The 27,043-nt window shown below is 39.8% G+C and overlaps 1 long non-coding RNA gene across 1 annotated transcript; it reads right to left on the minus strand.

Annotated features, from left to right (window-relative positions):
* Window positions 1-18,133: 18,133 nt before the first annotated feature.
* LOC128126990 (uncharacterized) lies at window positions 18,134-19,202 on the minus strand. The gene is made up of 3 exons (XR_008224964.1): window positions 18,915-19,202; window positions 18,743-18,813; window positions 18,134-18,614 (listed from the first exon to the last, which is right to left on the minus strand). It is a non-coding gene; the product is annotated as an uncharacterized LOC128126990 (long non-coding RNA).
* Between the last annotated feature and the right edge of the window lie 7,841 nt (window positions 19,203-27,043).

Here is a 27,043-nt window from a genome sequence, read left to right on the forward strand (position 1 = left end):
AATTGGGCTTTAAATGAAGAAAAACTTGAAGAAAATGGGCTAGGAGGTGATTGGATTCGATCTGGGCTAGTGGGATATGCTTTAGAGGCCCAAAATCTCAAAGGAGCCCATGTCAGGTACCACCCGCGCAACCCACCCGCGCAGCAGCACGCGGGTCGCGCAAGGCCCTACAGGGGCAATTTCGGGAATCCTTCTTTTGAGCTATTTGAGGAAGGTTGGTGCCCATCTTTTGCATACTCTTGGACATCCGATTTTTGAAGATTCTCTCTGGAGTTTTGGAGACTTTTGAAGGCCAAGAACCCTTGAAGAACATCATATTTTTACCTCTTGATTCTTGCTTAATGTTTGGTACAAATTTCTCTAACTTTGTTTCTTTGTGTTTAGCCATGCTTGGCTAAACTAATTTTGGTTGACTTTTGGTTAATCCTTTGAACTTTTGTTGAATGTTGAAGAATCCATGAACATGTTCTTAAATCTTTATGGGAATGTTTTGTGTTTTAACATCTTATCACTACTTGTATGTTTTAGTTCATGAGTTTAAATGTGTTTGTGGTGATTAGTTGGCTAATTTCTTGATTAAGTAAAGGATCCTCAAATTAGCAAGCAACAAATGATTTTTGTGTTGTTTTTGCTTTACACAATCATAAAAACATTTCCTCCAACATGGTGGTGAAAGCATTTGACCCCTCTTGGATTTGGTGACTTTTTGGTTCTTAATGCTAGTTGACTTTCACTAATTACATGCTATTTGGAATTAGTGACTTTGACTAAGGAAATTGTTATGAGCTTCTCTAGTCATTTCAACAATTAAGAAAAGTCTAGGTAATCTCAAGCTCCTTGGATTACTATAGCCAAATTAAGGATTTAAATCAAAGTATTGCACCATTGGATTCTAATGATATGTTCATCAAAAGTCAAAGTGAGGAAACTTTAAGTCAACCATCTCTCCCTCATTGGTTTTACATCAAACTCTTATTTTTGTTGCATTTGTCTATTTAAATCATTGTTAATTCTAGTTGTTTCAAGTATTTCAAAACACCAAAACCCCCCATTTTATTTTTATTGTCATTTTCAAGTATTTTTACAAAGAGATTTTTCATAGAGTTATAAATTGAACCAATCTTCGCGGATTCGATCCCTTTACCACTATACACTATTTTAGTGTGTAATATTTAGGGTTATTATTTGTGTTGGCCTCGACAACCACCACATTCACACAAAGGGAAACTCACCTGCACTGGCTGAACTTGCTGATGATCCTACTAGCCGCTGCCCGACAACTCTCTGAACTCCTGCTCCACTCGCTCCCCGAGCTACCAATATCAATGCAACACTGAGTCTAACTGACCCCCGAAAGACAACAAAGTCAACTCTGGTCAAAGTCACCTTCCAGGTCAACCCTACTCGCCGAGTCACCCTACTGACTCGCCAAGTTCATATGTTCAGAGTCCTTCCATTCGCGGCTTGACTCACCGAGTCGACCGATTTCCGAGTCCTGACCTGTCCAACTCACCAAGACTCCATTCGACTCACTGATTCGAGTCTCAACTCGAAGGGTTTGGGGTTTCGCGACCTGACTCGCCGAGTCCAAGAACAGACTCGCCGAGTTCAAGAAAACCTTCAACAGACTCGCCGAGTTGTTCATCCCACTCGTTGAGTTCCTCCAAATCTTCATGCTACTCGCCGAGTCTACTCAAAGGACTCGTCGAGTCCATTCAGATCTTCAAACATGCAGAGGACTTTTGAGTCATGCATGGACTCCAAACTGTAGATCTACCCTTCCCAAGCCTATTCCTCACGTAAAGTTGCAAACTTTACGTGTAGAGAAGGAGATCTAGGCTAAATACACCATAAAATAGGGTTAAAGGCAAGGAGGCTCCATAATCAACTCAAGGACAGATACTTTATGCTTCTCAAGACCATAATATGCTTAGATCCGAAGTAGCAACTTCAGATCTGGCTTCTAACTCAAAAGGATAGCTAATCATGGCTAAAAAGCCCCCAAAACTTACAACCATAATAAATCTAAAGGAGGGAAACGACTTAATACCTTCAATAACTCAGAAAGTTTCCCCAATCTTCAGATCTAAGGCCAATCCTTGAAGCTTCAATGATTCCCCTCTTTCTTCTTCCTTCAAATCGCCCAAAAATGGCTTGGAAGCTTGAATGAGCAACAATAGGGCTTAGGGTTCGATGTTCTGGGTGAAAGAGGCAGTAAAGGAACCCTAGGGGAGAGAATGAGACGTTTAAATAGGCTCCAAGTCTCGGATTTAGGGTTTTCCTCGCCCAGACCAGACTCGCCTAGTCTCCTTGGCTGAATCGCCGAGTCGGTCACTTACTCCTCAACCCGGATCCCGCTCGGACTCGCCGAGTTCCTCCTTGGACTCGCCGAGTCGTCCCTTAAAATTAGGGTTTCCTTTCCTTTCTTGGCCTTCCTGACTTTGGGTGTTACAACTCTCCCCCACTTAAAATAAAATTCGTCCTCGAAGTTTGCTATGGCCCACCGCCTGCGATCTGCTTCCAATATTCCACTAAATGATCCATCACCAGCTGCCTACCTTCGCTGGTCTTCCGCCCGGTCATTCCGACTAACATTAATCATTGCAGATAATCATCTCGGGTCAACCATGACCCTGAACATTCTGGAAACGCAACTTACTCAACTGACAATCCTTCTGGTACTCACCGAGTACTGCACTGAACCCATAGGGGTTCATCCCTTCCTTCCTTGCGCGATTTCCTTGCCTCCCCAAGGCAATGCTCCATAACCAACTATATTTCCTCTATCACTGTGAAGATCCTATCTTCACCAATCCATTACTCATGCTACCTCCAGTACGGGTCATTATTACTAGTATCCAATGGGCATATCTTTCTACTATAATTTGGTGTCGAGCACCCCAAAATCAACTAACTGAATTTCATCATAGACTGCTTACCCGCACTGCTACTGACTGAAAATTCTGCCATTCCTCATCTGCCTTCCAGATGACTGAGACCACCCTGGTCCCTACCTTCCTACCAATATCTGGACTACCGGCTTCCCCCGATCGCTAGTCCCCACACAATTCCTAGTCGCTCCCAGCGAACTAACTGCCTTGGACCGAAGTCCGGAACTCACTGAATCATCACATATCATAACATGTCAACTAGCATGAACACATATACTGCATACTGCATCGTACCATAGTCTGGAACACATAACTCATACCATATCTGCATCATAAAGGCACTACTTAACTGCTCAATCTATTATGCCATTCAGGCACTACAATCCTGGGATCCCCGATCCCTTATCTTGACACTAAGGTCCCTACCAGGTCCCACCTGTGCTGCTAAAACTCATGAGCCTCGCCCACGGGTCTCACCCGCCTCTATCCTTCTAGTCCTACTTGCCTAGCCACTCTCGCTCGGGGCTCGCCCACGGGTCTCACCCAACCATACTACTGAGCATCCCTGCTCTCAGGTCTCACCTATACTGCTATTCTCATATGGGCCTCACCCATGGGTCTCACCTAACTATATCCTGGAACGGCCTCTCCCAAGATCTCACATCTCTAGGACTATACAGGAAAACTCCCTATCATTCTCATCCACTTACCCATTCCTGATCCCTATCTGATCACTAGGAGATAGGGGCCTCGCCCCAACTCCGCCAACGAAGCTACTATGGAATGCTACGGCTACCCCATAGTCTTACAACACTTTCCACCACTGACTGCTAGTGAATGCTATGGCTGCCCTGTAGTCTTACAACACTTTCCACCACTTACTGCTAATACGAAAGCACCCAGTGCTATCACTTCTCAAGATTCTCCTTCTGACTCACCTGAGTCCTACAGGCGATCCTCCAACCTGAATTCCCAACCACATGCTAACCATCACCACTACACGCACTGGCTGAGGGGGAGTTTCTCAAACTCCTAACCCTGAACTCCTCAATCCATTAACGCTGTACCACTTCTTTTCCTTCTCGGAGGCTGCGCACTCATTCTGGATCTGCGTGCTCTTACCTTTGCACGCTCGGAGGATTCTCCCCCACTTCGATCCTGCTTAACCCTTGCTGCTCAATGCTCGAAAAGAAATCCCAACCCTCGCTACCATTCCATAATCAATCTACTGAGGAACCCCAAGCTTACCATAGCTAGGGATCTAACCAATCCATTTCCAAAATTTTACGGCTCCGGACTAGCGAGATATACCAAGTTCCTCCTAGGCATGCTACAGATACTGCATCCTAAGCAACCTTCCCCAATAGAGCACATCCCTTAATTACCATTCAAATATCCAAGGTATGCAGATGGCATAAAAGTCGATCACAATCAAGCCGCACAAAAATAAAATGCTCATACCGATAATGATGCAGAACCATAACAATATAATCATGCACAAAATAAAAGAACTGAAAACAGAAATCGCATACCTGCAACGTTCGATGATCCTCGCGCCTCCAAGGTAGTCATCTGAAAATCCCTGCCTCCTTCCGCAGGTGCCTCTGCACGGCCCTGACGGCCGTCTGTGATCCTCAAAGTTGTAGGGGCAGCTGCCATCACCCGTCTTGCTGAAAACAAACTGGGGCACTGGGCCTTCTTGTGGCCCCGCTGATTGCAGTGAAAACATATCAAGTCTGATCCCTATGTCGTGGTAGCAGTACAATCCTTGATAAAATGACCAGTCCGACCGCACTTGAAGCAGCGAGACTCACCGCCGCTACCACTCCTGCACGCGCCCCCGTGCGCCCTGCCATATTTCCCGCATCGGCTACGGTCCTGATAATCCCTCGATCTCGAATCCGATCCCTTGGGCCTTTTGCCCGAACTCGCGGCTACCTGAACCTCATCCGGCTTCCTCTTCCGGATCTGCTCTAAATCAATTTCCCTCTCCCTGGCCCGAGAAATCATATCTTCCAGCGTATACAACCGGACCTGCTCACGAACTCCCTGATGTCAGCCCTCAACATCTCGTGATAACGGGCCTTCTTCATATCCTCATCCGCGACATACTGCGGTACAAGATGAGCCATCTCCCTGAACTTGGCGGTGATCTCCGCCACAGTCTCAGTGGTCTGCGTCAAATCCTGAAACTCCCGTGCCAACTGCTGCACCTCAATAATTGGCGAAAACTCCGCCCTGAACCTGGCCGAGAAATCGCTCCAAGTCATCGCGTCCAACGCGGCGTCATCCCCCAGAGCATGACCAATCTCCTCCCACCAATCCCTCGCTCTGTCCTTCAGAAGACAAGAAGCGAGTCTGACCTTGTCCTCCTCAGGACACCGGCTCGTACGGAACGCGTTGGCAACATCAACCAACCATCTGCTGCTAGCGATGGGGTCCCTAGCCCCATGATAATCTGGTGCCCCGCAAGCCCTGAACTCTCGAAATGTCAAGGTACGCGCTCCCATCAATGCCATCATCTCGGTATGGAAGGCTCCTAGCCTTTCATCCAAGATCTCCAGTATACCCTCCTTGACCGTGCCAAAGATCACAGGAGTCTGGTCTAGTATGCTGCGCGGAACCTCAGCTGATATCAACTCCCTCATTCGCTCCTCGAGCTGCTCGGATCCTGAACCCGAGCCCGATCCCTCTCCGGCTCCTGATCCACCCAATGGTCTCTCTCGCAACGTCACCATGCTGAAAATATACCACAACCACTATCATAATACTGATCATTGATGCGAGATCAAACACACCCTACCAGGTTCCCAGTCTTGTCTCGGCCTTTCCCGAATCGAGTACGGATCCTCTGCTTTCAGTAGTGCAGGCGCATACTACCTTCCACATCTATCCGTACTTTCCTCAGGAATTGCTTCGACTCCACCAGGTCCCTTAACCACTACTACTGCTCCCAGCACTATCTCATCCTAGGCTTACCCTAGGGAAACCTCTGACTCAACTCAACCAATCCTCAGCTGCTGAAGGTCTCCTTGTGATGCCAATTAGCCATTACCTGGATACCATCACATGTGACGAGGCTCAGATAATCCTTCGAGTAAAAGACTCGTCCCTACAATGGTTAGACTCAAACGAGAGCTGCGTAATAGGACCAAATCCAGCACTCTGAGATTATTCAACCCTGATCACATGTGACGTGACGTATTCACCTAATGGCTAACTCCCATCACTCAGAATCCCATAATGCACAAAGCAAGCAGCATTCAGACAAGGGAAAATCTAACCACAACACACTCAAGAAATCATATCCACATAGCAAGAAACTGAACTAGCATGCAACACAAACTCATAGAGTCACACAAACTCATAAACTCAGGCATAACCTAAACATGCTATCCAACTACTGTCTAATCAGCACTATCATGCAGCTCGAAGCACATATAATAGGTACATAAGGCATCATCCCTAGATCCTTAGTCCTAATCTAGCATGCTCTTCTATTAACTGATAATCATAACATAAACTTGTATGGGTATTTTGGGGTACTTACTTGAGCTCGGCTGATTGCATGCACCACACCCTTATCTCTTATCAAAATTCTTTTCTTTCTGAATTCTTTTCGCTTTTTGGAAAACTGTTTCATTTCTAAAACTCTTTTTACAAAACTTTTCTTTTGATTTTGAAAACTTTTATCCCAATCCCTTAGTTTGAGTTCAGACACACCCGAGGGTATGTCTGAATCCCTCAAACCAAGGCTCTGATACCAACTTGTAACGTCCCAAAATTCAAGACTAAAGATTTCTTTTAATAAAACATTACTTTAAGCAAAGTCAACAATCCAAAACATAAACAGACTATTAATTTCCAGAACACATGTTCGTTATTAGAGCAAACATTCCCAGACTGTCTAATTAATGGTGTATGTCATGCGATCACCCCGAACTCTTCCCTCCGCTACCGGAAGTACCTGAAAACAAAACTGAAAACCGTAAGCACGAAGCTTAGTGAGTTCCCCACCCTACCACATACCATGCATAACCACATACTGCACATACTGGGCCACGCCCGCTATCCTGGGTCTCGCCCCCAACCTCGGGCCTCGCCCGCTACAACGGCCCCGCCGCTCCAGTCCCCACCTGGCTTCGAGCCCCACTCGGATACAGATCTGTTTCACTTAGGCCTCGCCTGTCACAGGGCCTCGCCCGCCAACAAATAATAACACATAAACATATCACAACACATAAGCTAAACACATACGAACTGATCTTGTCCTATGGCCTTGCCTATCCTGGGCCTCGCCCCTGCCCTGCTACTAAGGAGTCATGGAACCCCGTCCATGCTCCTACTGATTATGAGATACGGGACCAACCCACACTCACTCTTTTCCTAACTCGGGGCCTCGCCCCTGATCTGCTGCTAATGAGATATGGAACACCATCCACACTCTGCTATTGGTGTGTTACGGGACCTCACCCACACTCACCTCCCTACCAGGCACATACAAGCATCACACAGACAACAAGTATAAACTATCACATAAACCATTCCTTGGGCACCCGCCCGCTACCACTGGACCTCGTCCTGAATATCATACTAGCATACTATGTCTAGGGCTAACCCCCGGGTCTTCTACTCATAACTACATGGGTCGACATTTTGGCCTTAGACCCATTCACACAAAGGGAAACTCACCTGCACTGGCTGAACTTGCTGATGATCCCACTAGCCACTGCCCGACAACTCTCTGAACTCCTGCTCCACTCGCTCCCCGAGCTACCAATATCAACGCAACACTGAGTCTAACTGACCCCTGAAAGTCAACCAAGTCAACTCTGGTCAAAATCATCCTTCCAGGTCAACCCTACTCGCCGAGTTCATATGTTCAGAGTCCTTCCATTCGCGGCTCGACTCGCCGAGTCAGTCCATGACTCGCCGAGTCTACCGATTTCCGAGTCCTGACCTGTCCATCTCACCGAGTCTCCATTCGACTCACTAATTCGAGTCTCAACTCGAAGGGTTTGGGGTTTCGCGACCTGACTCGCCGAGTCCAAGACAACCTTCAACAGACTCGCCGAGTTGTTCATCCCACTCGTTGAGTTCCTCCAAATCTTCATGCTACTCGCCGAGTCTACTCAAAGGAATCGTCGAGTCCATTCAGATCTTCAAACATGTAGAGGACTTTTGAGTCATGCATGGACTCCAAACTGTAGATCTACCCTTCCCAAGCCTATTCCTCACGTAAGGTTGCAAACTTTACGTGTAGAGAAGGAGATCTAGGCTAAATAAACCATAAACTAGGTTTAAAGGCAAGGAGGCTCCATAATCAACTCAAGGACAGATACTTTATGCTTCTCAAGACCATAATATGCTTAGATCCGAAGTAGCAACTTCAGATCTGGCTTCTAACTCAAAAGGATAGCTAATCAAGGCTAAAAAGCCCCTAAAACTTACAACCATAATAGATCTAAAGGAGGGAAACGACTAAATACCTTCAATAACTCAGAAAGTTTCCCCAATTTTCAGATCTAAGGCCAATCCTTGAAGCTTCAATGATTCCCCTCCTTCTTCTTCCTTCAAATCACCCAAAAATGGCTTGGAAGCTTGAATGAGCAACAATGGGGCTTAGGGTTCGATGTTCTGGGTGAAAGAGGCAGTAAAGGAACCCTAGGGAGAGAATGAGACGTTTAAATAGGCTCCAAGTCCCGGATTTAGGGTTTTCCTCGCCCAGACCAGACTCGCCGAGTCTCCTTGGCCGACTCGCCGAGTCGGTCACTTACTCCTCGACCCAGATCCCGCTCGGACTCGCCGAGTTCCTCCTTGGACTCGCCGAGTCGTCCCTTAAAATTAGGGTTTCCTTTCCTTTCTTGGCCTTTCTGACTTTGGGTGTTACATTACTGCTATCTTGTAATTTCTTATGTAGCATCTCCGTAGGTGTGATATTTTATCCTCGTCTTGTCGTCCAAAAAAAAGTTATAAATCTACCATCGACATTAATTGTTGGGTCACGGCCCAGAACCCATACAACTTGAGCAACCAACAAGTCAAGTCAACTTAACTACACATACATTAACACAATACAATTGGAATGTTGTCTAGGGCATAAAATATTTTGGGCCCATTTTAGCCTATCAAATAAGTAACATTAATAATGGGTTAATGCCTAGCTAATGGGATACGATGATACGGGAAATCGTATTCGTATGTGAGTTCTATTATGTAGTTACTTCTTAAACCATTGCGCTCGATTTCAAGTTCTCCATTGCTTTCTTCAGTTTCAATAAGAATCGGGTAAATTATTTCTCTAGGATGTTTGTCTTCTACAGGATTTGTACTTTAATACGTGATAGTATGGTTATATGCACTACTACAAAAAAGAGCATTCGACCGCCATAACCGTCGGTAATCCGTCGCTAATACTCTTTACCGACAGAATTGTAACAGACCAAAATCCGTCGGTATATTCTTATCGCTAATTGCTTGTAACAGATTTCTAACCAGGATGTTTAAAATGGTCATTTTACCCTAAGAAGGATTATCAAATTTTGATTAAGTGTTGCTATGGAATTGATAGCCGGGGAGTCGCCGGAGCAGCAGACAGGGATTCCTTACTCGAGTTTTTAGAAGTGAGTCTTGCGAGGTGAGTTCCCTTTCAGTAGGAACGGGTCAAAGGCACCAAGGTCGGCCCGTATATATGATATGTTAGTAGCTGAGTGTGGGCGGGGCCCGAATCTCCTAGCAGTCGAGTGTGGGTAAGGACCGAGTCTCATAGTATTATTTGAGTATAGTTATGTGATTGCTTTATAGATATATTTGTTGTCTGTGTGATACTTGTATGCATGTTAGTAGTGGAGTGTGGGGGGACCGAATCTCCTAGACAGCGGAGTGTGGGCGGGGCCCAAGTCTCCTAGACACCGGAGTATGGGCGGTGCTTGAATCTCCTAGACAGCGGAGTGTGGGCGGGGCCCAAATCTCCTAGACACCGGAGTGTGGGCAAGGATCGAATCTCCTAGATAGTGGAGTGTGGGCGAGCCCCAAATCTCCTAGACAACGGAGTGTGGGCGGGGCCCGAATCTCCATGAGAGTGGGCGGGGCTCGTATCTCCTAGTTGTATGTTATTTGTATGGTATGTGGTAGTTTGGGGGAGCTTACCAAGCTTCATGCTTACGGTTTTCAATTTTGGTTTCAGGTACTTCCACTATCAAAGGGAAGGGATCGGGATGATCGCATGGCACACACCACAGTCTTTAGTTTGGGAGATTTACTCTGATATTTGATATTGTTTATTTACTATAATATTTGGTCATATTGTTTATTAGCTATGTTTATATTGTTTTTCTTTGATGTCAATGAATGTTGTAAACTCGTTACTTGATGCTCATCGTCGACCGGGAAATAGCGAGGACTCGACCTAAGTGGGGAGAATTTAGATAGGGTAAATTATAAAGAAATTAATTTGGGGAAAATTATATATATAAGTTAAGAAGGGTATTAGCCGTGAAAACCCAATTGGGTATCTGAGTGTATTTATATACAGTAAAATTACAGAGATAGGAATGAGATCCTAAATACAAGGATCATATAGTTACAACAGACATTTGATTTATAATCCTATCTCTAAGCTATCTAAGTTATCCGTTACATTCCCCCTCAATCTTAACCGACACAAGGTTAACATTGTGTCTTAGATGCTGTAACATTTGTTTGGTCATCGGCTTTGTAAGTCCATCAGCTAATTGATCACCAGAAGAGATGAACCTGACATCAAGTGCTCCCATGGCCACCTTTTCCCTTACAAAATGAAAACCCACCTCTATATGCTTCGTTCGTGCATGAAATATAAGATTTGCTGTTAGATACGTTGCTCTAAGATTGTCACACCACAATACAGGAGGCCTTGGCTGATGTACTCCTAATTCTTTTAATAAGGTCTGCATCCATGTAGCTTCTGCAGTACCGTTTGCAAGTGCCTTGTACTCAGCTTCGGTGCTGGATCGAGCCACAGTTGGTTGCTTGCGAGAACTCCACGATATTAGGTTTGGACCAAAAAATATTGCAAAACCACCTGTGGATCGTCGATAATCTGTACATCCTGCCCAATCTGCATCAGTAAATACACTTAAAAGTGTTGATGTGGAACATGTGAAGCGTAATCCAGTATTCACCGTTCCCTTAACATATCTTAAAATTCGTTTGACAGCTTCCCAATGAATATCAGTGGGTTTCGACAAGAATTGGCATAATTTGTTAACTGCAAAGGAAATATCAGGGCGTGTTAGAGTGAGGTACTGTAGTCCTCTAACCATGCTTCGATATTTGAACACATCTTCCTCAGGTAGCGGCTTGCCATGATTGAGAGACAACTTATCTGTTACTGACATTGGAGTTGAGATACTTTTACAATTCTCCATATGAGCACGGTGTAGTAAATCGATAGCATATTTGTGTTGCAGAAGTGTGATTCCCCCTGAATTGTGAATTACCTCAAGGCCAAGGAAGTAACTAAGTCTGCCAAGGTCTTTAATAGGAAAGGAACATGCGAGAGCTTGGACAAGCTTGTCGATGGCGGACTTGGAGGAACCAGTAATAACAATGTCATCGACATAGACGAGCATATAAATAAGAATACCTCCATGATGAAAGATGAACAAAGAGGTGTCCGCCTTAGAAGAAGTGAAACCAAACTGATATAACTTATCACTTAAACGAGCAAACCAAGCTTTGGGGGATTGCTTGAGGCCATATATTGATTTATGAAGTTTGAAAACATAACGGGGGTTAGTGGGATCCTCAAACCCCGGCGGCTGTTGCATATAAACTTCTTCATTTAGAAAGCCATGGAGAAAGGCATTACTGACATCCACCTGTCGGAGATGCCATTGCCTAGAGACAGCTAATGATAGAATTAATCGGACGGTGGCCGCTTTAACCACTGGACTGAAGGTGTCATGGAAATCCACTCCATGTTGCTGAGTAAAACCCCTAGCGACGAGACGAGCTTTTCGTTTATCAAGAGACCCATCCGGGTGTGTTTTAACTTTAAAGATCCACTTGCAACTAATGATGTTAACACCTGGTGGTCGAGGAACAAGGGTCCACGTTTTATTTTGCTGGAGTGCCAAGAATTCGTCTTCCATAGCAAGACGCCATGCTGGGTCAGCATAAGCTTTGTGATAGGTGGTAGGAACAGCCATAAATGCTCGTCTGTTGACATCATAAAGAACAGTGCCATCGGTGAATTTGTGTGGACGTATGACACCAGCTTAGCTGCGAGTAGTGACTCCCGGAGGAGAAGGAATGGGTTGTTCACTTACTGTGGGAGACGCAGCAGCAGGGACAGGTAAATCAGGTATGACTGGAGGAGAAGGAGTGGGTTGTTCACTTATTGACTTGTCTGGGACAGGTATGAATGGTGGTTCTATAGCAGATGGTGACAATGGTTGAGAGATGCTCACGTTTGGGAGCCCCTGCCAGAAAGGTGTACCTGCAGCTGCATGAATATTGTGAGATAACAAAGAAAGATCATATCTACTCAGATGATCATCAGTAATTTCTGGTTCTAGTTGAGGAAAAGAGACCAGATCATGAGATGTGCATGTCGTTGGACAGTTGGATGAGGATGCAAAGGGAAATCTAGATTCGTCGAAAATAACATCACGGGATATATAGATTTTACCAGTGGTTCGATCAAGGCATTTGTACCCTTTGTGCATGGAACTATATCCAATGAAAACACACATTTTGGACCGAAAATCTAGTTTGTAAGAGTTGTATTTTCATAGGCTTGGCCAACACGCACACCCAAAAGTTCTCAGAAAAGTGTAATCGGGTGTGAGATGAAGCAATCGAGTGATGGGAGCAATATTGTATGCGGTGGGACTAGGCATGCGATTAATGAGATAACAAGCGGTGAGGAAAGCTTCATCCCAAAATCGGAGTGGAAGGGAGTGAGCAAGTAAAGCTAGCCCTGTTTCAACTATATGGCGATGCTTGCGTTCTGCAATACCATTTTGTTGTGAGGTATGTGGTCAAGAAACACGGTGTGAAATGCCTTTTGTTTGAAAATATTTGTTGAGTTTGTGATATTCACCTCCCCATTCAGATTGGATCATACAAATTTTGGTATTCAATAGACGCTCAGCGTGATGTTGGAAGTTGTAAAATATTTTTTCAACATCATATTTGTGTTTAATAAGATATATCCAGGTGAAACGACTGAAATCATCAACAAAACTGACATAATATTTATAACCACCACTAGATACTTGAGCTGGTCCCCAAACATCCGTGTGGACGAGCTCAAGTGGAAAAGAAGAAACATGCAAAGAGTTTTTGTATGTTAATTGATGACTCTTAGATCGTTGACAAGCGTCACAGATGAAGTGTTTATTAATATCAAAAGACACTCCTAATTTATTTGACTTCAGAATTGAACTAACTACTGCTGAACTTGGATGCCCTAACCGTTGATGCCATTGAGACTTGGTCACTTGAGAACTTGAAAACGTTTGATGAGGTAATCGAATAGATGAATGACGAAGTGGCACTGGGTACAAGCCTCCTTTGGTTTTACCGGCCAGGAGGATTCTTTTTTTTGCCTTGTCCTTAACAAAGAAAGCATGATTGTGAAGTTCAATAAAAACATTATTATCCGAAACAAGTTTATGGGCAGAAAGTAGATGCTTTGAAATTTGAGGGACTCTAAGGATGTTTTTAAGGACAAGAGTTTTTCCTAGACCAGAAATTTTTGAATGACCAATATGAGAGATGTTCAAACCTGTGCCATTGGCAACTTGAACTTGATCTTTTCCTTGATAACGATCTTGGACAATGAGACGATCCAAATCACTTGTCAAGTGATCGGTTGCTCCACAATCAATGTACCAGTGAGGATCAATGTTGTAGATTCTAGTAGTAACACTGTTTCCCCCACGATATTCTTTATTCTGATAGGCATGGTTGAACCTGTTGCGACACGTTAAGGCACCATGACCAGGAATACCACATACCTGACATCTTAGACCACCATTGCCTCTACCCCTGCCTCTTCCACGTCCACGTCCACGATAATTGCCTCTGTTATTGAAAGAATTGTTGTTGTTGTTGTTACGACGTGAAGGATTTTGATCTTGACGAGTAACAGTGTTGGCAAAGGTAGTAAAATCGGGCGTACTATTCATAATACTAGCTTGTGCCTCATGAGCAATTAAATACAAATAAAAATCAGGTAGAGTTACCGAATTCTGGTTGCTCATTACTGTGATAGCAGTGACCAGATCGCCATGACCTGGGCCAAGTCCAGCAAGAATGTATCCAATAACTTCTTCATCTGTCATTGGATGGCCTATGTTGGCCATGGTATCGGCAAGGCTGGTCATCTTGTGATAGAATTCTGATGCAGTCATATCTCCCTTCTTGGTTGTGGAGAGTTGAGTTCGTATTTGGATGGAGTTACCTCGATGTTGGGCTGAGAACATAGTCTGCAGTGAAGTCCAGAGTTCATTGGACGTGTTTGCACACCTTGTGACTTGAGCAAGTACTTCTTCTGTCATGGAGGACAAAAGAGCGCCGACAATTGCTTGATCTTGAACAAACCAGGAAGCATATTGGGGGTTATCGATTTCTCTAACATCTGCACCTGTTCCAGTTGTGATTTTGGAATTAGGTTTGGGTATGGTGCCATCAAGGTATCCAAACAATTGAACTCCTCGCAATATAGGAACTACTTGGATTTCCATAGGAGAAAGTTTGTGCGAGTGAGTTTGCACGAGATTGCAGTGGCAATCTTGGCAGAGTTGATTTGAGAAGCAGAGGTAGACATAGTGAGAACCGGATAGAGAAACTAGTAGCCGGAATAGTAGAGAAAGAGAAGAATTTCGGAGCCCTAGAATCAAGCTCTGATACCAAGTTAAGAAGGGTATTAGCCGTGAAAACCCAATTGGGTATCTGAGTGTATTTATATACAGTAAAATTACAGAGATAGAAATGAGATCCTGAATACAAGGATCATATAGTTACAACATACATTTGATTTATAATCCTATCTCTAAGCTATCTAAGTTATCCGTTTACAATATATATATATATATATATATATATATATATATATATATATATATATATATATATATATATATATATATATATATATATATATATAGAGTTGAGATTTTTGAGAACCCAAAAGACCTTGAGAATCATATAACCCTTTGTGGACCACTAGATTAAGATCATGGTTATCAAGGACATCATTGTTACTTTACAAATCACATTTAATTTTTTATTTTTGGAAACTATGATAACAACTCCAATAATTTATGTAATTTTGTATAAGATCTATTTATGGCAAGACAAATGTTGTTCAATTTGATTCTTTGTGTCGTTCCTAGCTATTCAATTTGTGTATTTTTGGCTTATTTCACTTGGTGTGAAGATCGATATGTGGAAGTACAAAGGCTTCTGATTTTTGGAATTATTCTTCATACTTTGATAGCAAACACAAGAACAGCGTAATGGGCAGTTGCAGTGATGACGAAGGTAGTGGTTTTTGATGGCGGTGGGCGATAAAAATGACGAGGTGGAGTGGGGTGGGTATATGATATCATTTTTAATTTAATTTTAATATAAAGATTGAAAGAACTATTATATGATGATAAATAAATATAATATATAATAATAGATATTGAAAAAAAAACATTTTAAATGGGCCAGCCCGGTCAGGTACCAATCAAATAACTTTTTGAAACAACAAAACTTACTTTTATCAAGAAAAAAGATAAGGACTAAACTTGACTTTTTATTTTTGGCCCAGAAGCCATACAAGTTGAGCAACCAATTACCCAACCCAAACATTTATTTTTGGCCCATTTTAGCCTATAAATATCAATCAATTAACTTCATAAAATTGCGTTTTACAAAAAAAAAAAAAAAAATATGGTAATGGAATGGGATATGGCGGCAGCGACGTCCAAGATATAGTCGTAGGTTTTACTGATCAGAGGCGATTCTGCTTAACTTCTACATTGCTCGATCAGGTGCATTAACTTTCCTTGTCTTCTAGAAGATTATTTGAACGTTAATGGGGTGATGATATGGTGATTTTTTTTAATTTCATCAATTGTAATTAAACATTAACTTTTTGCTGCATAATTATTCTTAGAGCTGGATGTCAACCTATGATATATTACTTTTGCCAAATCATATTTCCACAACTTTAAGTCTTTAACCAAACAAGTAATATGCTTTTCTCATGGTAATAAACTCTAAAACAGATGCTTTTATACATACTGGACAAATAATTTACTCCAACTTTGAACATTCATAAATATCAATTTTTTTTTCATAACGAGTCTATGTTTGTGTACTGCTCACTTCCAAACTTGGGATTGATCTGTTTCAGGTTTATATGATTCTTGTTTCTAATTAGATTCCACCTTCCCATTAGTTTTTGAATTTTTTCCCCTTCATTCTGAGTTTTATTAGTTTAAATACAAATCCAGATATGAAACTGATTACCTTTAAAATAGTGTGCAGATAAAGTGGTTTTCCTTAGTTTGTTAGATTGTGTAGGGCTTGATTGGATTTGGCCTTTTGTTAAGAGCATTCGTTTCTTCCATTGTATATATCAGATTTTGCGTGAATTGGCAGTAACATAAGAATTTAATTAAAAACAGGATAATCATACCTTTTTCTTTTTCTTATACGAATCTCTTGAATGTTTATTTCTTTTTTTGCAAATGTAGGAATGGGTAAGAGAAGGAGTATGCTTAGAAAAAAGAAGTATGATGAGGCGCGTAGTAGGATTACAATCAATAGTGGCGTGGCACCTTGGTCAGATCTTCCTCATGACGTGCTTGTATTAGTTATGATGAAACTTGGAGTCATTGATTTCGTTGCATTCAGCAGAGTTTGTAAGTCATGGAGATCAGTTGCTCTTTCTAATAGGAACAAGTTTATAGTGTCGAGACCACCCATGTCTGTATCTATCTACTCAGAAGCTAAAGAGAAAGGGTTCTACTACCTGAAGGACTTTGAAGGAAGAATATTGAGAATCATTCTTCCCCATTCTGCTATGAGGAGGTGGTGTGTTGGAGTAACTTGTGGTTACTTGGTTTTGTTTGATGAGGAATACGACGGATTCTGGCTTGTGAATCCCATCACAAGGCATGAACTTTATTTTCCTGGTACCCCCTGTGCATACTTTTCTTGCCCTGGAGATACAGAACCTTTCCTCGTCTTTTCACCTTTAATATCCGAATGGGTGTTGGTTGTGGTTATTGCATGCAGTACTGATAAAATATGGTTTTGTATAGCGGATAAAGTAGGATGGCATTATGTCTCCTCCCCTTTCCCCCCTATCAATGATTTACATGCTTTCAAGGGGAAGATATATACCATACACTATTTTTCTACATCAGATGAAGTGAAGCTATGTGAATTGAAACTCTTTCCAGAGGCTGAACTGGTGTTACTCGAAACCAAGAATTTTCCGAAACCAAATTTCAGATATCCGGGATTTGTGACTTCTGGTGAAAATCTTTATGTCATAGATCGTGGTTCAAAAAAACATCCATACAATATTCATGAGATAGATCTTGACCAAATGATATTCGTGTCAAGTGAAAAGAAAGCTGAAGAATATGCCTTCTTTCTTATCGAGTTTATTTCTGGTTCCCTTCCCCCACACCACGGAAGATATGTTGTTTCTGATAAAAATGGAAAGGGCGGGTCGTTTCATGCAAAAATCTGGTATTTATTCTTTGATTGTTTGAATGTTGATCTCATACATGAGTGATCACTTAATTGTTAGCACCTTTATCTTTGACTTTAATATAGACATATCTTAGAACATCATTGTCAAGGCTTTATAGAACCATCATTGTCTTAATCAGCATCTTCAATTTTTTTTATTTGGTTTTGGCTCACCCTTTTTGCTTCGGGTGTATGCAATAATGCAAATGTCAATTATATATCATTAAAGGGGGTGTTTGGCTTAGCTTTTCACAGCCAAAAGTCATTTTTGAAAAAGAAAAAGAAGCAAAAGATGTATGGCAAACTAGTTTTAAAAGTCACTTTTGAAGTTTTTACATAAAGAAAAGGAACTTTTTGAAAAAGTTAGGAAATCCTGATTTTTGTAACTTTTCCAAAAAGAACTTTTGAGGTTTGAAAAGCTAAACCAAACACCCCTTTATATTCTTTTTTTTTTTTTTTTTTTTTTTTTTTTTTTTTTTTTTTTTTCCATTTATGCCTAATGCATTATGTGTTGCGCATTGGCATGATATATATTTTGTTGGGAATGCCGTACCTTTTGTTGGTCTTTTAGTTTTCCCACAATGATTTTTCTCTCACGACAACCATTAGTTTATCATGAATCAAATACAAAATTGTATGCACATGATTTTGGTGTCATAATTTGTATAGCAGCTGTTGTTACTTTGTTACACAGTCGTGTTTATCAAACAAAGGATAGTGTGAGAATGGATGATCCCTATAGTCAGGCCGGCCTGGAGATTTTGAAGACCCATTGCAATTTAATAAAAATGAGTCCTAAATTTTGAAAAACCTCAAAGATTTAAGCAAAAATATTATAAATTTTAATTTCCTACTGCAAATACATAAAATTAAAATTTCAATCAAAATAATACACAAAAAAGAAAATGGCTTCTATATTATTGGCTTCTTGGTTCTAGATTTTCCACACTTCAAATCACCAAGAGGGTATCAAAACTGTAAAAAAAAAAAAAAATCGAAATCATCTGATATGTTTCATTATCAGGAAAAAAGCAAAACAATGATATTATATCAGAAATCAGAAAATGACTTTATGATTTTCGACGCTACAAATCAGAATTTACCTTAATTCCTTGTTCCTTTTGAGTTATGATTTACGAAAACTCATATCATTGTTCCTCCGATTTACTGATTACTAATTTGGAAGTAGTAGAAAAAGAAAAAAGAAAAACTGATCAGAAATTTGCAGCTTCTGAAAAAAGAAAAATTGAGGACAAAACTAAAGTTGAATGTTACCTTCTGATTTTGAAACTTCAAGCAGGTAACAAATCTGAGGCTTCTAAAATCGTTGGTAAGCTTTGTTAGAACTGAAATCGTTGGTAAGCTTCATAGTTTTGAGAAGAAAGAAAAAGAAGTAAGATTGTTGATCGCTTGTGTCTTTGATATTGGAATGGAATCGACTTATGCTTCCTGTCACCCATGTGTGCGTTATTAGTGATGAAGAAACCAGAAACCAAAGAGTTTTTTTGTTTTCCCAAAAATTATCCTGCTCCCTCCTTGCTGCATCGGTTGATGGAGCAATAAAAAAACTAACCGAATTTTATTGGGCCATTGAACGAACATACTCTAGTATAAATGCTAAAAAATATTAGGCCCTATAGTTTTTTGGGCCCTGTTCACAGGCACATGATGAACCTGCCATGGGTCGGCCCTGCCTGTAGTATGCTTTTCAACCAAATAGTGGGGGCAAGTTGGCTTCTAATCAACAAACCCAGATTTAAGTTCTTGTGGTGTAAATTGATTCCTCTTACTTGAAATTAATGGACAAATTGTTGCCACAAAGTAAATGGGTAAGACAAGGTTTCTAACGCCAGATGTTATGTTCATTCAATTGAGAGAAATCCATGGAGATGGAAAGTTTGATGAGTTAAAGCTTAGAATGTTGTTAGTAGAGTTTTAAGAGTTTAGTTAAAGATAATTTTGAAATAATATGCTACTAGTGGATAGCCTAATTTTTTGAACCTTGTTGCAATAAATCTATTATATTTGTTATTGAATGGGGTCAATTTATATAGCAGAGTAGATAAATTGGAAATAAATGAGTTTTTACACAATTTTGGTGAGGTGAGTAAATTACATGGGCATTGTTAATGGCTAGTAAACGTGCACAAAAAAACTGGTTCGGAAACCTAAATCGGTTCACGATGAACCGATCCGGTTCAGAAATCGAACCGCCAATGGCACCAGTTATAGCCGTTGGGACCAGTTTAGTGAGATCTGATTTGCGGAACTTGTTTACGCAGTGTACTATTGTTACTGTTTTGTTTTTTGGTTTATTCTAACGATATTGTGGCCATTTGGAGGTGCACCAATTTTGTTTTAGGTCCCTTTGCTCCGTATTAACCATTCCTTGATGGTATATATAGGTATTAGATGTTGAAGCTTACTCAAACTACGAAAACACTCTCTTAAATAAAAATAAAAATAAAAATAAAAACCTCTCAAGTCAAGCAATGGATTCGGCTTCCATTGGTGTTGGAGATTCACCGAGTAATATTACGTCTAAAAGATACTTTAGAAATGTTTTATGACAACCTTGCGGAACATAATCGGGTTACGAATTATCCGGAGTCAAGTTGGGATACTATCAAACTTGTTTCGGAAATGCTTGGAGTTTTAAAAAAAACAACTACTTCTTTATTGAGTTTTGTTATCCTGCAAGTTGTTTAGTTTTAAACCAAATCTTAATGTGTTCGAAAATAAACGAGTTTGGACTTAGAGGCATAATGTTTGCTAATATGGTGAAACCTAGGCATGTAAATTTCAGTCGATCCGGTGGGGAACTATAGGGAACCTAACTGACTCGCCTTAATCGAGGATGGGTATTCCCCACGTACATATTTATGGGGTAGGGATCCCTATTAGGCTAAAATCAAGGATAGGGTAGGGACCGGGAATATCAATGGTGGTGTGGCACCTTTGGTCAATTCTTCCTCATGTAGTAGGATTATAATAAATGGTGTGTGGCACCTTAGTTAGATCTTCCTGATCTTCCTAATGATGTGCTTTCATTAGTTATAAGGCAACTTGGAATTGTTGATTTTCTTGCATTCAACAGAGTTTGTACGTCGTGGAGATCACTGGGAGTGATATCCAACAAGAACAAGTTTATAGCGTCCATACCACTCATGTCCATATCATTCTCTACTTATGCTAATGAGAAATAGTACACCTAAAGGACTTTGAATGAAGAAAGTAGAAAACCATTATTCCTCATTCTTATTATAAGGAATGTATTAGAGTAATATGTGGTTACTAGATTTTTTTGGGTGAGGAAGTCAAACACTTTTTGCTTGTGAATCATATCACAAGGCATGAACTTCAATTCCATTACAATAAAAAAAAAAGAATTAGTGGCGAAAAAAGACGCCGGTAAAGGTTAGAAATGTCGCTCGTAAAGCCAATAGCGACGACATGTCACCGGTAATACTCACTGTCGCCGCTAATAACCTTGTCGCCAGTAATAACATTTTTCAATTTTTTTAAATAGACACTTTCGGGTGCAAAAAAACTAATACTTAATGACATTAAATGCATAATTTTTTTGTTTTACATAACGACATCTGATTAGGTACAAAATAGTGTTATAATTTCATGCCAACATAAACAACCAAAGTGTTATAATTCCAACAAGTACCAACGTGTCACAAAATCTAACATACAAAACACAAACTAATTATCCAACGAACCATCATCTTCGTTCCCCCCGTTTCCTCCTTGATTTTTCCCCGATTGAATAAACGCAGAAAGTTCCTCCCTACACGTCGATTCATTGAGCATTACCCAAAGATTTTCCAACTACATAATAAATAACATCATATATAAAGTTATAAGTTAAATCATCAAACATAAAAAACTACCAAATCAACATGCATTTATTGATGTCAAAGTGCATTGTTATTTTTAAACTAGGGACAAAAAACCAAAGTACATTGCTATTTCTTGCACTTGGGAAAAAAAAACCAATTACCAAAGCTTTTAGCAAATAATCACCACAAACCAAAATTACCAAATCAACATGCATTTATTGAAATTAAATAATCTTGTTTTATATGTGATGGTTATAACTGTAGTGGTTGTTGCGATGGTTGTGCAATCGACGGGATAGCAGAAGGTTTCTGCCCGATGCCTCTGATATGGTCACGCCGTTCACCTAATACTCTCTTGAAAGTAGCTCTTTCTTCAATTGGTGTTAAATCTCTTTCACCTTGTCGCCCTTGTGTTTGTTCTAAGAGCTCTTGCACTAACCAATATTGTGTTTTCCAAAAATGATTAACAATTAAGTATAAATAAACACTTAATTATATGATAAAATTATAATTAAATACTTACGTATTGTTGTTCTGCATGGTCATTAACAAATACATCATTCTTATCGGTATGAGCATTGTGGAACATTTCAACTATCTTCATGTTCTATTTAACATTATAAATTATATTATATTATAAATAAATAAATACATATATCGTACGTTGCCTTTTTATAGCAAGTACTGTCATACAAACTCGACCCCTCACGGTTCACGGTTGTGTTCATCCGTTTGGAAATACTCAATTGCTTTCCTCCAATTATCAACCTCCATATCATCTGGGGGTGGCTAATGTTCTCGGGATATCCTCATACCCTCCCACTTTAAAAAAATATGTTTTTACATCAGCTTTACGCTCTCAATAACCTTTTAACAAAGCCGCTTCAAAACTCTCTAACAACATAGCAGCCTCTGGATCTCGGGACATCCGATCAAAATCAAACTTTGTGATAGCTTATTTTATTTCCTTATTTTTATTCGTTTATTTTAGATTTTAGATCTTTTTATCATTAATGCATTGTATTTTATTTATTTTTCTTTAGTATGGATCGTACCGGGTGTTTGTTATGTTGCATGAGATATTTTGTAGGTTTTTCGGTGCTTGTTGCGGTTGCGGGTTGATTTGAGACGGGCTTAGTGGGCTCCCGAGGCATTATTGGGCTTGGCGGAATCAAAGAGGAAGAATTGGGCTTTGAAAGTTATTGGCTTGGATTATTTGGGCTTGTGAAGATGGATCATAAAATTCTAATTTTGGGCTTGGAGTATCCATTTGGTGGCTAAATGATGATTGGTGCATTTCAAATTACATGGACAAAGGGGGGACCAAAGGAATCTTTGGTAGTGGAAGGGTGGAGTGGCTTGGTGGACCAATAGCATTATAGCAACATTTGCGCGGGTGGAATTTTCGTCGCGCGGGTACCCGCGCGACTGCCCAGTTTGGGCATTTTGGTCATTTTGCACACCATAACCCTTGGGGATCAGATCTAGAAGCTCATACACGTTTTTCCACCATTGGAGATCTGCAAGAGGCGATTTTGGGAGCTAGAAATCATTTCCTTTCATCTTTCCAAATCTTAGGTAGTTTCTTTATGCAATTAGATTATTGTTCTTGTTACTTTATTGCCATGAGTGGCTAATACTCTTATTTGGTTGACTTTGGCTGAAAACCAATGAATGTTTGTGGGTTTTGAAGGATTTATGTTGATTATCAATTTATTCCATGTTTATGATTCTAGTTTGCAATTCTTATGCTTAATTGATGCTTTGATCATGAGCTTAGTATTTGATTGAGCAATGGTTGATTTATTTCATTGATTTTGCATTGGATCATTGAATTTATCTAAAACAAAGGCTTTATGATGGTAGAAATCATCTCTAGCTTATGAATCATAACTCCTTTATGGATGTGTAAGCATTTGACATCCTCTAGGAATTGGGGATTCCTTCATTCTTAAGGCTAATTGATTTCTTGGGATTAATTGCTTCAATTGACCATTGATCTTAATTAAGAAGGTGTGTTGTGGGCTTCCCCAACCTCCATACTACCTATGAGGAATCTTGGCATATCATGCTTCATGATTGCTATAACCAATTTGGGATGAAGGATAAGCTTTGTATTAGATCCTAATGATAAACACACAAATGTTCATTGTGTTGAATTGCCTTAGTTAACCAATTATTCCCAACCTTTGAGCATCTCATCAACTTGCTTAATTGCAAGGTTTTTAGTTATTCAAGTATTTTAGTTTTCAAGTAATTAAACACCCCCCTTTTAGTTTAATTGTAGTTAGTTAGTTTAATTTCACTAGTTCTATTGAATTGCATTGATGATTGAATACAACCATTTACCCGAGGATCGATACCCCTTTTTACCATTATATTACGTTTATTTAGCAATCAAAGGGTGTAATTTGCTTGGTGGGCTTGACATCCCACCACTTTGTCTATAGAAAAAAAAGTTAGCCAAGTAAAAACCAATCATAATTAACCATATTCTTATATAAATAATTTACCTCTAAATGTTGTTGTACTATATCCTTTATCATTGAAAAAAAAACTCTTTTCCAAGTTCTTTTATCAAAAAGGACCATCTAACACATTATTTTCCCAATTTCGCATGCAAACATGTCTTTTGGTTGTCCTACGGGATCATATGTCATATTCGTATCATAGTTAATGTCAATCGGTTCTCCCTTATTGGTTAGAGCTATTTTTTGAGCTTAATGTTTTTTTCTTTTCCTCTAATCTCCTGTGTGGCACAACTACAAATATAATTAAAAATTATTAGAAACAATATTTTCATAATAACCGAATAAAAATAGTAAATAAAAATTCATAATAAAATTTACCATCAATAGCGGCGACAGTCAATAACGGCAACTTGAGGTTATCACCGGTGATAATAAACAATAGTGGTGACAACAAAGGAAGGAACGTATCCTGCTTCTTTTTTTCATGACCTTTAGCAGCGACTCTGTTTACCTTTAGCGGTGACATTTTGTCTTCGATATTGAGTGTGTGCGAAAAGGCCCCCATCCATTGGATTAGAATGTTAATCGGATGGTTAGGATTTACGAGAACGTGTAACTGTGGATTTGGTCTTGCATTACGAGCGACGCTATTAACAGTGAAAATGAGCTTTAGCTGCGACTCAAGCTTGAGTCACGCTAATAGCGTAGTGGTAATGACGTTATTTCTTGTAGTGTTGCCTGATGTTCCCGGTCAATTATTTAGTTGCTTTAAGGCTATCCTTGTGTTTGCACCTTCAATATCTAAGTGGGTGTTTCTTGTGGTTAGAAAATGTGATTTTCATTAAATATGGTTTTGAAGACCGGGTAAACGATAATGGACTTGTGTCTCCTCCTCTTTCCATGTTGATGATTTAGTTGCCTTCAAGGGGAAGATATATACCATAGGCTCAGTTAGTGAGACTATGAGAAATAAAACTCTATCCAGTCCTAAACTGGTGTTACTCGAAACCAAGAATTTTTAGAAACCAAATTTCATTTATCTTGGATTTGTGAGTTCTATTGAAAATCTTTATGTGATAGTTCAGGTTTCATGTGAAAACACAAGTGAAGAATATTTTTTATTTCGTAGCAACACACATTATTTTTACCATAGCTCACTATTCGACGAGATATATTGTTACCAATGAAAATGAAAAGTATTTCCTTTTTCCTGATTATTGTAATGGAATCGGTGGTGAATGACGGTGCCGCCGGATGGATTATCCTTTGATCATCTCAACCGTGAAACGTTGGTGTCCGTCTCAACCCTCTCCCTGAATGAAGTCGTGTGAGAGAGAGAGAGAGAAAGTGAAATTCTAGAGAGAGAGAGAGAGAGAGAGAGAGAGAGAGAGAGATTTACTAATCGGTCTAGTGGTGGTGTTGGTGTTGGTGAAAAAAAAAGAAAGAAAGAAAAGAAACTCTGACCATAAAACTTGTTAAAGCAACAATCTTGTAGTAAAAAAAAATAACTTCTTTGAAAAGACTTCCACTATAGCTTTTTCTAAAAGTTTGAAAGTTTTTTTCATTGAAAAAGCTTTCAAAAGCTCCAATTGTGGAGCAACCAACTCTTTCAACCAAAGAAACTGTTTTGTAGGGCCCAAAACAGTTTCGGCCCATTTTAGCCAATTAAATAAGGGATACAGCGGGCGATAGGGGCGGTAGCGACATAATTGTTCTTAAACCATTTGCTCAAGTTCCAATCCGGTAAATTGTTTCTCCTAAGTTTGTTTATTCCAGAGGATTTGGATGTTAATGATCATATGATATGGCGATATGTAACTTTCAGTTTCATCAAAATATTGAGCATTAACTTTTTTGCTGCACATTGTTCTTCTCATATTGAACAAATATATAATTTACTCCAACCTTTGAAGATCCATAAACTTCCATCATTTTCATGTTCTTCAGTTCCAAATGACTATGATCTGATTGATCCATTGTAGATTTATATATGATTCTAATTTCTTAGATTTCATGTTTCCATTAGTTTAGCTTAGTTCCTTCTACTTTTTATATTGCATGTTCGGTTTTATTAGTTTAAATCAAACAGATGGACAAATCCATATATGATTACTGATGAAATCATTAAAATAGTTGCATTAGATTAGTTACTGATCGATTTTTGCTTTTTTTTTTTTTTTAATAATTTGGTGAATGGAATCATAACTCTAACTGATATGATGATATGGTATTTCTTATCTTTATAATAATGTGCATATAAAGTAATTTTGGTTAATTTGTTAGATTGTCCAGGTTTTGATTGAATTTGGCATTTTTGTTGCATGTAATGAAATACTATTTTGTTAAAAGCATTCGTTTTTTCCACTGCATACATAAGTTTATGATTTTGGGTGACTTGTTTGTCGGTAAGAAAAGTATTTAGTAAAAGAATAATGAGTAAATTTTCTTATCTTTTTTTTTTAATAGTTACTAGAACATTTAGATCAAAAAGGGGGTTAATTACTTCAAGCTTCTGAAATCTGATGGACGTTAATCATATTCTGTCATCCATTTATTTGAAACACAAACTAGTGAAATTGATGTCAAGTCTTTCAAATGAAATTTCCTTCAATTTTAGGATCCCTGAGATCAGTAATACACCATATATGGCTGATTCCTTGAAACTTTTTTTTTTTTTGGTAAAATTCGTATATTTTGTGTATATCAATGTCTCAAATGCTTTTCTTTTTAGGAATGACTTGTGGCAACCGTGTTGTGGTACATTGGTTAGATCTTCACAATGATATACTCAAGGCATGAACTTCATCTTCCTTATGTACCCTATGCAGTCTATGGTTGCCATGAAAACATAAACATCAAGGGTATCCTTGTCTTTTCATCTTCAATATCTGAGTGGGTGTTTGCTATGTTGAATATAAACACCAGCAAACTATGGCTTTGTGTCGTGGGTGAAGGAAGATGGACTCGTGTCTGTGGGTCCCTTCTCATGTATGATATACATGCTTTCAAGGGGAAGATATATATGTTTCACGCCTCTTATCTTTCAAATCAAAAGGAGCGTTTATATGAAATAATACTCCATCCA

Source organism: Lactuca sativa, chromosome 7, assembly GCF_002870075.4.
Source record: "Lactuca sativa cultivar Salinas chromosome 7, Lsat_Salinas_v11, whole genome shotgun sequence".
Taxonomy (NCBI): Eukaryota; Viridiplantae; Streptophyta; class Magnoliopsida; order Asterales; family Asteraceae; genus Lactuca; species Lactuca sativa.